A 12421-nucleotide genomic window follows, 5' to 3' on the forward strand; every position below is an offset into this window, starting at 1 on the left:
AAACAGAAAGGTGTCCAAGCCAGACTGCTAGAAATCAACCCAAAGGCCTTTTTTGTGCCATGTGCAACACACTCTTTAAACCTGGTGGTAGCTGATGCAGGAAAAAGCTCCCCAGAAGCTGCTGCCTATTTTGGTTACCTGCAGAAGCTGTTCACTCTTTTCTCAGCCTCCACACAACGTTGGTCTATTCTAAAAAGCCATGTCAATCTCACTCTGAAATCCTGGACAGAGACAAGATGGGAGAGTCGAGTGAAGAGTGTGGAAGCTGTGAGGTACCAGGCTGCAGAAGTTAGGGATGCCCTTCTAGAAGTAAAGGAGAAAGCCAATGACCCAGTGGTTAAAATCGAGGCACACACATTAGCTGAGGAAGTAGGGTCATATCGCTTTGCCATCTGCTCTGTAGTATGGTATGACATCCTCATCCAAATTCATCATGTCAGCAAATTAATGCAGTCAGAGTCCATGCAGCTGGATGTTGCTGTCAGTCTGCTGACGAAAACTGAGGCTTCCCTCAAGAGCTACAGAAAGACAGGGTTTGCTTCTGCACAAGCAACTGCTGGAGAAATATGTGAGAAGATGAACGTAGAGGCCGTACTCAAGCAGAAGAGCTCAGAAAAACAAAACGTCTCTTCTCTTATGAGTCTCATGATGAGCCCTTCAATGATTCAATGAAGCAAATGGAGGTTTGTTTCTTCAATAATGTTGTGGATGTTTGCATTGAATCACTGCATGAGCGTTTTGAGACCCTGAGTAAAGTTGAAAGCAAGTTTGGAGTCCTCACAAGCTTCCCTAAGCTTTCAACCCTGGAGATATGTCAACAGTGTGCAACACTGAGTGATGCCTTGACTAGCAATGGTCAGTCAGATCTGAATGGAAAGGAACTTGCACTAGAAATGCAAAATTTTCCAGATTTTCCCAAGACCACCATGACAACACTGGAACTTTTGTCCTTCATAGAAGAAAAGAAATTGAAGGAAATTTTCCCCAATATGTGGGTAGCTCTCCGAATTGCTGCAACTTCTCCTGTTAGTGTGGCTAGTGCAGAAAGGAGCTTCTCAAAATTGAAGCTCATTAAAACATATCTGAGGTCTACAATGACACAGCACCGTCTCAATGGCCTGGCCATGATGAGCATAAACAGGGATGTTTCTAGGCAGATGTCCTATGACAACATTATTGACACTTTTGCAGCAGTTAAGTCTAGACGTGTCCACTTTTAAAGCGATCGAAAATGGTAACATATGCTCAGAAATGCCAAGGGCAACTTGTTTCCTTGTAGTTGTTTACCATTTACTTCTTTTGAGCATGGATATGCAGTTGTTATATTGAAAAGTGGAAACTGTGTATTATTGTATAGTTGATAACATAACATATATATTTTTTTTTTTCCTTTTTTGCAATTCAATCATTTGCCTGTTTTTCTGCTGAAGTTTAATACACAGTATATGTTTACCTAATTGAATTTGGGCAATTTTGCAATAATTATTAAATGTTTTCCTTAACGTTATGTTTTGTTTTTTATGGAGTGTAAAGCATTGGTATGGTGTTTGGGAAGGTGGAGGGGGGGGGGGGGGGGTCAGTAGGTATCTCGCCTAGGGTGCCAAAAAGGCTAGAAACGGCCCTGCTTGAGAGCGACAAAGATGTTTAAAACATACTAAAGGAGGTGGCTATTTTGATTCATTCCAGGGACTCGATTCTTTGGAATCCATTTATCAAAGGATTCACTTTCCATTCGTTTAGTGACTCTTTCATCAGGTTACGTGGATTGTGATAAGTTTCTTTTTGTATGTTGTTATGAGTGAGTGTATTAACTCTCTCGTTTAAAATACACGACCGAAACAAGTCTTATAAGCCTATTCCTTACGAAATCTATCAATTAAATACAGTGAATTCACGAAAAATGTGTATGATTCATTCAGTTCACACAGGAAAGAGATGCGCAGATAGTGGCTGCGTCCGAGGTAGCTGTCTTGCTGCCTCATCGCTATCTTACAGTCCCTCCAGAAAAACGCGATTATGCGATCGCCTGATTTCATGCATAATCAGCCAAAGTCCGCATATTTATGCGGGAGTCGCATTTTTTTCAAATACGCCGCACTTTCGCCGCATAAATTGCCGATTTCAGCAAGCAAAATATATGCGGGGCTAGCAGGATTTCATAATCCCTGCATTTTCGTTGCAAAAAAGTCACATCTTAGCAGAAAGTTGAAAAATGTTGCGTTTACTTCACACTAGTAAAGCGCCATTATTTTCCCCCTATTGCCATGGGAACCTTGTGAAGCGACGTAATTACGCGACGTGAACATCATCTGCAAACCATGAAACCATGATGAAGCACACAAATCATTCTCATTTGCCAATAAAAATAAGCGCAAAAGACCGCGCAAAGCAGTTTACCGGTGTGTTACATGACAGTGGGGGCAAAATATTTTGCACTCCGTGCAACTGCGTGTTGACGCTGGAAAACCACTTTCACTTTGCCACCGCCAAGGATGGTTAAAGCAGCAGCTGAAGCAGGCAGGAAGAAGCACACATTTTTAAAAATATTTTATTTATTCATTTTTATAGAAGTTGTTGGATATTAATAATAATACGTTTTATATAGCACATTTCTACAAACTCATATTCCTTTTGTAAAGCTACAGAACTTGTTTGACTCAATGTTTTGAAAGTTTGAGCCATGTGTTAATTAAGGTCTGAAATAAAACAGAATGAGAACTTAAATATTCTGTGATTTAGTATGCTTGCTTATCATAGGAAGTAGGCTAATAGGAAATTACTCTTTACATTAAAGTAGTAGCCTAGTGAGAACAGGGTGTTGGGGGAATCACCTTATTTTTTTCTGTTTTTCATCAAACCGCAGTTTTTGCAAGTTCCCGCAATTTCATCGCATAAAATTGCAAAAATATCCTGCATATTCCATCGCATTTTTTAACAAAACGTGCCGCATAATCAAGCATTTTAGCCCGCAACAATCACAAAAAATCCCGCGTTTTTCTGGAGGGACTGATCTTATAAGAGAATGACTTGTATGGCAGCGTTTGTGCATGAAGGTACCTCACGAAATTGATTTCGGACAGACTTCTGAGGCAGTGTAACAGTTTAATGATCTACAGCAATATAGCGCGAGCTTTGGTGAGAACTAAACAAATATTTAATTACTACAGTAGTAATTTCTCGTTAGAAATTATATCAAAATTGAAATATGTTGATCAAAATCTTACATTTATACACAAACTGAGCAGCAAACGCAACCTTCGGACGCCATCTTTATTTTTCTAGCTCAACTGTCACAGAATGGAAAGCACAGGATTGTGGGATATCAAAGGCAGCTAAGGATACATGGGTGCCTCTCAATTCTTATTTGTGCATCCTCGTTTCCTTTCCTTGCTTCCTTTCCTCGCGTCTTAGCTCCACCCCTCCAGGATGCGAGGGAAGGACGCTAGGAAAAGACGAGAGGACGGAGGAATTGAATCAAGTGAAATGATAAATCCTCGCTCCCTTTAGCGTCACTTCAAAGCGTCGTCAGCTACACTCGAGGGATCTACCCACCAGTGTAGAGGCCAGAAATCTTAAAGTAGGTGGACCTTGATGAAATAGGGTGGACCTCTATTTTTTGTCTAATATATATATATATATATATATATATATATATATATATATATATATATATATATATATATATATATATATAATTCACTTAATTTTATTATCACGGGAAATGACGTGGACCAGGGGCGATTCTAGGATTTTGATTTTAGGGGGGCTCAGCCCCCAAAAAGGGTATGATTAAAAAAATATTATTTGACTGACTGTTGCTCATTTGCAGACCTACTCCCGCACGACAAGAAAAAATGTTGTATATCCATCTACAATGAAATATAAATTATTTTAGTTTTTTTAGCTTTTTAGCCTTTATAATCAACAATACGGTTGGATATTCATAAAGTCACCCCATGAAAATTGATGTCATTTTAAGTATTTTAACTAACCAGCTAATATTCATTAAGAATATAGACAAACCATGTATTAATGTAATTGTCTATTGGCAATATGATTAATCTGTTCTATATTTATTTCTATTTATTAAAAATAACAACATGTATTATCAATTTGCCACTTCTATAAATCAAGTACAAATCTAGTATAAATAGTAAATCAAGAAAATCAAAAATCCCTTTACTCTACGCTTACTCTAATTTATGTATCATGACACTCCTCCTGATTCATTATTACTTAATACAAAACTATATTTAATAATACAAAACAAAATAACTCCACATTCTCTCTCTGGGCCATCTAGTGCTTTCAGACAATGATGTGTGTCATTTCTGTGCATGGCTGCATAATGTAATGTCAAAATACATTATAATATGTCTGTAATTGTAAAAAGTAAATTAAAATAAATCATGATCGTTTTCTGAATCTAAAGTATGTTTTCATGGGTGTAAATCACTTCATTTTTGTAGGGATAAAAAACAACTATCACACAAGGGCTGAAGGTGAACGCAGCGAAACGTATTGGTATTGGATGAGAAACCGAGCCGTCCCGTGTGCTCCCAATGCTCCAGTAACATTACATTATGTAAACTGCAATGCATTTATGACAAAGAACTGCACCGATGCAGATGTAATATCATAGCATTAGCAATCTATCAATAAATGCACGCACACACGACACACACCTTGTGCTCTCTGATGTTCGCTCTGCTCGGCGCCCCTGCAGATTGAAATATGCGCTAAATCCAAGCAGACTCAGATAAGGGGAGGAGCCGAAACTTGACGCAGCTTGCCGCCGTTTCAGATGAGTTTTTTTAAAGGGGACTGAAGCGATCAAAAATTTATTAATCAAATATTTTTTTAGGGGGGCTGGGCAGAAGTTTAGGGGGGCTGAAGCCCCCCTAAAAAGGGCCTAGTGACGCCCCTGACGTGGACAATATGCATCTGCCGCTGCAATAACACCGCAAATCTCTTAGAGACAATGACAGATGAATCTAGTTTATTTTCTTATTATTTCTCTTGTAGCCCATAGTGAGAAAAAATAGTATTTTTCGTGAACTGATTAGTATTTCGTGTTAAAAAAGTTGTTGAGTAGTAAGCTATCTTACTAATATTTTATTGTCCTCGCAGCGCGTCGGTTATGCGGTGATGCGCTATGATATACCTGGCCAAAAGAATTGCAATATTAATTTAATAATAAAAGTAGCATGATAATAAGAAAAAATCATTTAATAGCCCCGCATCCCCGTCCGCTATATGCCACTGTGAAAGGATTAACGCTAGGTTCGGGCACGGCATCAAATCGATTAGCCTAACTTTTTCACCCAAGTCCACAACTGCGGTCAAGCCAGCCGCAGTTTGAAAATACACGGTCAAGCCAGCCGCCAAAAAAAAAGTGTGTGCGCCTATTACTATAAATACGGTAATTTCAGGAATAGCAGAGAGAGAACGCGCTTTCAGAGCGCTCGAGTTCTATCTATCTATCTATCTATCTATCTATCTATCTATCTATCTATCTATCTATCTATCTATCTATCTATATGTCTAATCTATCTATCTATCTATCTATCTTTATTCAGTCTAATATATAAACATCTCTTTCTTTCTTTCTTTCTTTCTAATATATCTCTCTTTTTTCTTTCGATTATATATTCATCTTTCTTTTTTCTTTCTAATGTTTCTTTCTCTTACTATATCTTTCTTTTTTCTAATATATCTATTTCTTTTTTTCTTTCTAATGTCTTTCTTTCTAATATTTCTTTCTTTCTCTTAACATATCTTTCTTTTTTCTTGTACTATATCTTTTTTTCTAATATATCTCTTTCCTTTTTCTTTGTAATGTCTGTCTTTCTAATATTTCTTTCTATCTCTCTGTTGTTATTTTCATATATATATATGACAATTACTCTTGAATTAAATTGTGTTACTGTCTTACTGCATAAGGATTACTGTCTGACTAGGCCTATAAAGACCTCATTTTAAATAAGTAGAAAATACCAATGGTCTGTTTCTATAGGGGACATCCCATACAGTATGCATACCTCATAAATATCCCTTTTACTGCAGCATTTTGGAGATATGCCACATTATTCGACTTCAAAGGCCTATAAACACCTCATTTCAAATAAGCAGAAAAAACAAATGGTCTGGTTCTATAGGGGACGTCCCATAGAGTATGCACACCCCATATGAGTACATTTTACTACAGCATTTTGGAGATATGCCACATTATTCGACTTCAAAGGCCTATAAACACCTCATTTCAAATAAGTAGAAAAAACTAATGGTTTGTTTCTATAGGGGACATCCCATAGAGTATGCATACATCATATGAGTACATTTTACTGCAACATTTTGGAGATATGCCACATTATTCGATATCAGGGGCCTATAAATACCTTATTTCAAATAAGTAGAAAAAACAATGGTCTCTTTTTATTGGGGACATCCCATACAGTATTCATACCTCATATGAGTCAATTTTACTGCAGCATTTTGGAGATATGCCACATTATTTGACTTCAGAGGCCTATAATCACCTCATTTTAAATAAGTAGAAAAAACGAATGGTCTGTTTCTATAGGGGACGTCCCATAGAGTATGCATACCTCAAATGAGTGCATTTTACTGCAGCAGTTTGGAGATATGCCACATTATTCTATTTCAAATGCCTATAAACACCTCATTTTTAATAAGTAGAAAAAAAGAAAGGTACATTTCTATAGGGGACGTCCCATAGAGTATGCATACCTCAAATGAGTGCATTTTACTGCAGCATTTTGGATATATGCCACATTATTCTATTTCAAATGCCTATAAACACCTCATTTTTAATAAGTAGAAAAAAAGAAAGGTACATTTCTATAGGGGATGTCCCATAGAGTATGCATACCTCATATGAGTACATTTTACTGCAGCATTTCGGAGATATGCCACATTATTCGACTTCAAAGGCCTATAAACACCTCATTTCAAATAAGTAGAAAAAAATAATGGTTTGTTTCTATAGGGGACATCCCATAGAGTATGCATACCCCATATCAGTATATTTTACTGCAGCATTTCGGAGATATGCCACATTATTTTAATTCAGAGGCCTATAAACACCTCATTTCAAATAAGTAGAAAAAACTAATGGTCTATTTCTATAGGGGACGTCCTATAGAGTATGCATACCTCATATGAGTACATTTTACTGCAGCATTTTGGAGATATGCCACATTATTCAACTTCAAAGGCCTATAAACACCTCATTTCAAATAAGTAGAAAAAACGAATGGTTTGTTTCTATAGGGGATATCCCATAGAGTATGCATACCCCATATCAGTATATTTTACTGCAGCATTTCGGAGATATGCCACATTATTTTAATTCAGAGGCCTATAAACACCTCATTTCAAATAAGTAGAAAAAAACAATGGTCTATTTCTATAGGGGACGTCCCATAGAGTATGCATACCTCATATCTATCCTTTTTTACTGCAGCATTATGGAGATATTCCACTTCAAAGGCCTATAAACACCTCATTTCAAATAAGTACAAAAAACAAATGGTCTGTTTCTATAGGGGACGTCCCATAGAGTATGCATACCTCATATCTATCCTTTTTACTGCAGCATTATGGAGATATTCCACTTCAAAGGCCTATAAACACCTCATTTCAAATAAATACAAAAAACAAATGGTCTGTTTCTATAGGGGATGTCCCATAAAGTTTGCATATCTATCCTTCTTACTGCAGCATTTTGGAGATATGGCACATTATTTGACATCCTGTCGAGGCAGGGGCTGATGCCTGGGGAGTGAAGACTTCACCTTGTGGTGGTGGAGCTCCTGTGGGAGCACTCTGTTTGCATCTCGAGAGATAACACACTGTCCATTGTTTTACTCCCTCATGTATCCGGCCCCTCTGAGGTTGGATGCAATGTTACAGACATGGCAGAGGCTGCATCTGTACATAAGTGGAATGTGTTCGCTGCATGTTGTAGAGGTTGTATGTTGGTTATCTCCTTCCACCTTGAAGGTATATGTGGCAGCCATCTCAGCTTACCATACTCCTCTGGATGGTACATCAGTGGGGAGACACCCATAGGTAACTCGCTTCCTTTGTGGCACTTTGAGGCTAAGACCTAAGGTAGATCAGAGGGTGCTGACTTGGGATTTGGCCATAGTCTTAGAAGGCCTATCTCTTTCTCCATTTGAGCCCATTGAAGAGGTTCCTGAGAAGTTCCTCACTCTCAAGACTCTGTTCTGCTCGCTATTTTGTCTCCAGAATTGGAGACCTTCAAGCTCTGTTGGTCTCTCCCTCCTGCCTGGACTTTGCTCCAGGCATGGTTAAAGCCTTCTTGTTTCCTTGGGAAGGTTATGTTCCTAAGGTTCTCACTAATGTGGCAGGCCCTATTATGCTGCAGGCCTCCTGTCCTCCTCCTTTCCAGGATTCAGACCAGGAGAAACTTAATTTTCTCTGTCCTTTCAGAGCTTTAGATGCTTACATTCACAGAGCTGCCCTGTGGTGTGAATCTGAACAACTCTTTGTGTGTTTCGGGTCCCCTTGAAGAGGCCAACCTGCATCTAAACAAACTTTAAGTAAGTGGATAGTTGAGGCTATCTCATTTGCTTACAAGTTGGCTGGCCAACCGTCACCTCTTATGATCAGAGCCCACTCTACTCGGAGTATGGCTGCCTCTAAGGATTTGCTTTTTGGAGTCTCTCTTCAAGAAGTGTGTGATGCGGCAGGTTGGTCCTTGCCGCAAACGTTTGTCAGGTTTTATAACCTGGACCTGACCTTGACCCTGGGGTCACGATTTCACACAGACAGGCACTTGGTTTCAAGGCGGTGTGGGTATATCGTTCCTAAAGTGCTTGACGCAGCACAATGTAAGGACTAAGGACGAACCAGACAAATTAATAATTTAGATGATTATTTCAAAACATAATTCCAGAAACCCAAAAGAATCTAATTTTTGGCTCCAGTCCATCTACAGAACCACCCCTGCTAGGTACTTTTATGGCACCCATGCTTCCTGACTGAAGGAGAGGAGACAAACCTTTAAGTCATTTGTAGAAACCAAATGGTCACCAGAAAATAAAGAATGTTTGATCTCCAGATCAAAAGAGACAGAGACTATGCAGGCCTGTTTCTCTGCGTGACCTAACTTTACAGAAAAACACACAGAGACTGTTTCTACAACTAAAACAGCATTGAATTGTTCCAAACAATTTGTATCAAACATCTTTCAACTGCATAAATTTTATATCACATGCTACATGTAAGCTGTTATGCTTTAGAACACCCACAATTCATGAAAGTGTGATAACTTTTGAATGATTGATTGAAAGCATTTCTGGTCTGGTTTGAAATTAATTTAAATCTCAAATGTATGTTTAAATCATGGCTTGAATGAAATCTGTGTAAAATGTATCATATTCCATTTAATAGAAATCATGTCTAAATGGTGCTCTCTGGCAAAGCCGGTGATTCCAGAGACCGATAACGATAGATAAGGGTTATTTTGCCGCCTTCTAACGACTTTTGCCGCCTCAACTTTAATTCCAGCCACAACAAGAGACCTAATTTCATTTGCTAGCACGCTCAAACGTGATTGGTTTTTACCTAACCACAATCCAGACCTGAAAAGATTCTGCAACAAATCATCGACTCTGAAAAACCCTTCTCTCCATTTGAAGTCAACAAGCAAGTACCACCAGATTCTAACACTGAACTGGTGCATTAAATTAATGATTCATAGTTCGTTCAGGTCAGGTCTTTTAAAGTGCATATTTTGCTAAAAATCATGCTCATTATTTCATTCTCTCTCAAAACTCTTTCTCTCATGTCCTTTCTTTCTGCAACGTGTATGAATGTTTGCGTGTGTTTGCGTGTTTGTGTTAGATTAGTTTGTGTTAGAATAAATAAAATGTCTTGTAGATTTTAAAAGAAAGTGTCTTGTATTATGTGCTCGAAAATGTAATGTCTTAAACTGTCAATCTTAAAGTTACCGCACTCTAATTAGAGTTTTTACGATAGTGGATATTAATATCCGCTACAAGAGCTTATTACGGCCTGAGCAAATGGACGCTGTATGATTCAGTTGCTCGGCTGTAAACTAAATGACTCTTTATAATTCACTATAAATCAATTATTTAATTCGAGCTGAATTCATTCCTAAAATGAGTTCCCTTGAAAGGAAACATCTCAGGTTACGTATGTAACCATGGTTCCCTGAGAGGTAACGGGCGTACCTGTGACCGACTTTGACCTATCAGAAGCTGACTCTGTTTGGTTTAGATGTGCTTTATAGTTTCCTGGGGTCTCATTTATAAAGCGTGCGTACGCACAAAACGGGGCTGGAAGCGTGCGTACGCCAGTTCCCGCGCAAAGGTTGTGATCTATAAAAACAAACTTGACGGGAGAATGAGCGCACCTTTAAGCAAACTTTGAGCTGTGCGTACGCACATTCTGGAGACAAAGTGATATGAATTGAGATAGTAGATGTGCTACTTTCGATCACTTTTCCAGTGACATGCTGTTAGCACAATAATTCCTCTTTAAACTAAACTGCAGATGTTATGACAAAATATTTTTTCGAGAATGACGATCAGTGATGCACACTTAACTTAGATGTTATGGAAGACACTGCTGAATTCGGTGGTCGAACGGTCCGTTGTCCAGTTTGAATAGGTCCAATAATATCTTACTGTACAACCACAGCTGCAGGAGGTGTTCGTGTGAAGGATCTTCAAATAATTATCATTTGAAGGATATCATTTGAGGAAAACGTCTTGGGTTACGAGTGTAACCCTTGTTCCCTGAGTAAGGGAACGAGACGCTACGTCAACGACGTGATGGGAATCCTCTGCATTTTTGTGTTCGTGAAGCACTATTGTATCTAACCAATGAGAGAACGCGACGTCAGAGGCGGGTGACGTCACGGACCGGAACCTACAAAGCATGCCCGGAAACAAAGAGCGCTAGCTTCTGTGATATGTCTGAAGTAAGCGCTCCAGGCATGCTGGAGGTACGGCAACGTGACGTAGCGTCTCGTTCCCTTACTCAGGGAACAAGGGTTACACTCGTAACCCAAGACGTTCCCTTTCGTGGGAACTATCGACGCTACGTCAACGACGTGATGGGAACGCTGTCCCAACTACGCCGAGCCTCCAGGTGCCTGGCTACTATCTTGTAAAACCAAAGCACCCGGAGTTCTATTCACATTAAGATTATAAAATCTGATGAAGGTGTGCTGGGATGACCATCCAGCAGCACCACAAATGTCAGCCAAGGGAACCCCTGACATATAAGCTCTTGAAGCAGCCATACCTCTTGTTGAGTGTGCCCTAACATCCAAGGGGCACGGACGCCCCAGGGCTTTATAAGACAAAGTGATGGCCTCAACCACCCACTTACTCATCCTTTGCTTGGACGCTGGGCCCCCTCGACTCGGGGACCCATAACATACGAACAGCTGATCTGATTTCCTCCACAGGGCAGCTCTGTGGACATATGCATCCAGCGCCCTCACAGGGCACAGCAAATTAAGTTCTTCCTGATCCGGATTAGTGAACGGAGGGGGATAAAAAGCCTCCAGAACAATAGGACCTGGGACCCTAGTGGGGACCTTAGGTACGTACCCAGGCCTTGTATGTAAAAAGGCCTTAACCATGCCTGGTGCAAACTCTAAACATGATGGTAGAACCGAAAGAGCTTGAAGGTCACCTATCCTCTTCAAGGATGAGATGGCCAACAAAAACACAGTCTTCAATGTGAGCATTTTATCTGACACATCTTCCAAAGGCTCGAAGGGTGCCTTAGCCAGCCCTTGTAACACAATGGCTAAGTCCCAGGTCGGAGATTTTTGGCGTACTGAAGGCCTCAACCTCAGTGCACCACGAAGGAAGCGAACAACTAAGGGGTCTCGACCTACCGAGACACCACCCATAGGAATGTGATAAGCTGAAATAGCAGCCACATACACTTTTAGTGTGGAATGAGTTAGGCCTTCTGAAAGCCTTTCTTGAAGGAACCGAAGCACACAGCTGATAGAACAATGGACAGGGTCCACCTTAAGATGACTACACCATGTAGAGAACACCTTCCACTTATACATATAAAGCTTCCTCGTAGACGGAGCTCTGGACTGAAGGATGGTCTCCACAACCTCGGTTGGGAGACCAGACTCTATGAGCCTTGCCCCCTCAGGGGCCAGGCCCACAGTTTCCACATTTCCGGACGGGGATGTAAAATCATGCCGCCCGCTTGGGACAGGAGATCCTGTCTGACTGGAAGCTCCAGAGGAGAGCCGTGAAGAAGCGATACTAGGTCCGCAAACCATATTCTCGTTGGCCAGAAAGGAGCCACCAATATCAGGTCTGCCCCTTCCTGACGGACTTTGTCCAGAACCCCCGGGAGCAGAGAGACT

The sequence above is a fragment of the Chanodichthys erythropterus genome, chromosome 19 (genome assembly GCF_024489055.1).
Source record: "Chanodichthys erythropterus isolate Z2021 chromosome 19, ASM2448905v1, whole genome shotgun sequence".
NCBI classification, from domain to species: domain Eukaryota; kingdom Metazoa; phylum Chordata; class Actinopteri; order Cypriniformes; family Xenocyprididae; genus Chanodichthys; species Chanodichthys erythropterus.